This window comes from Engystomops pustulosus, chromosome 6 (genome assembly GCF_040894005.1).
Source record: "Engystomops pustulosus chromosome 6, aEngPut4.maternal, whole genome shotgun sequence".
Classification (NCBI taxonomy): domain Eukaryota; kingdom Metazoa; phylum Chordata; class Amphibia; order Anura; family Leptodactylidae; genus Engystomops; species Engystomops pustulosus.
Window position 1 is genome coordinate 10,498,925 of NC_092416.1, and position 1,766 is coordinate 10,500,690.

Consider the following 1,766-nt stretch of genomic DNA (forward strand, 5'->3'; position numbering starts at 1 on the left):
CATGCCCCAGTAGAGAGGTAGCAACAGTACATGCCCCCTCCAGTAGATAGGTAGCCACAGCACATGCCCCCAGTAAACAAGTCGCCCAGCACATGCCCCCAGTAGATAGGTAGCCATAGCACATGCCCCCCAGTAAATACATAGCCACAGCAAAAAAAATATATAGAGAGAATATTTTCTATTTCATTTGATTTCATTGGACTTTGTTACTGTCCGTTTAGCCTTTCTTTATTATATTTTAATCAAAACCGAAAGTAAAAAAAAAATTGTAAAAAAATTACGAAACAAGATTTCCAGGGCAATTACAACAAAAACTAAAAAATTTAGTTCTCCAAAGTAAAACTTGATCGATTTGCTCATTTCTAGTTCCTATATTATTATATTTTCAATTTCGCTGTAAACTAATTATCTCGTGATAGGTTTTAAGGTCGATTTACTTTTCTTTATTTTTTATTTTTATCTTTATCATCAGCAGGAATAAGATTGAATTTGGTATCATTTACCCACTTTTTTGGGGGAATTTTTCTTAACACCAATAGGTAATCAACAGTCACCCACTATTTTTTTTACTACAGTCAGTCCCCGGGTTATGTACACATTACGTACTTAAGTTGAATTTGTATGTAAGTTGGGACTGTTTATTTTATAATGTAGCTCCAGACAAAATTTTATTTTTGTCCCAGTGACAATTGGATACATTTTTTGCTGTAATTGGTCCAAAGATTATCCATAAAGCTTCATTACAGACACCTTACAGCTGATCAGTGCAGTCTGGAACTAAAGTAAAGAATCCAGAGAGCTTCACCAGGGCTCAGAGAGGTCTGTCTGTAACTAGGGGTCTTCTGTAAGTCGGGTGTCCTTATCTAGCCTGTACTATGAATATTACTTCTACATTGTTTCCATGATTTAAATTCTCTATACAGTCAATCCCCTACTGAAAGAGGACCTGTCACCCAAATTTTCGGCACTAGGAGATGTTACTAAAGTAAGCAGCTCCTAGTGCTTGAACAGCGCCGCAGTGTTAGAGTGATAGCGTTACCGGAAACCTCCAGTAACGCTATCTAAAACTGCGGCCGGGTACAGTGGAATCGTTGGACTGCTCACAAAGATGTCCGACGTATTCATGTGGGGGTGGTCCGAGGCGCTGCCTCTACCCCGGACCGCCCCGCTCGCTCCATAGACCGGCAGTGACTGCCGCGTGCGTTATTCACCACCCCTAGTCACGCCCCAACCCCGCCCCCTCATGAATACGTCAGACAGCTTTGCGAGCTGGCCGACAATTACACTGTACCCCGCCGCAGTGTTTAAGAACACCAGAGCCCTCTCCATGCACCCGCACCCGACGCGCGTCATACTATTACGTTGCATGTCGGTAAGGGGTTAATAAAGAAGCCTGGTGTACTGTAACATATTCTCTAGTACAGTAGAGTGTTATTGTATTAGTGTTGCAGATTTTCTCTCTAGATTTGGGGGCAGTTGCCGCAAAGTGAATGAGATTTGATCAAATTCTACCCGCACGTTGCAGAAGAGTTCCGTGAAGCCATCGACACCAGGGGCAGGTAGTAGAGATTTAGTTAGGGATCTTTTCTGGAATTTTCTGATTCATGTAAAGAACAATAAAGCATAAAGTATGTGAGAGGATTTGCTGTGGTAACAGGGGGAGGGACCAGAAGCGATAATACTAATACCTGCACTGAAACATTAGAACGAAAGACTTTTTTTTTTGTTGTTTTTTTTCTTTCTTTCCGGTAGAACTTCTGCTTTTG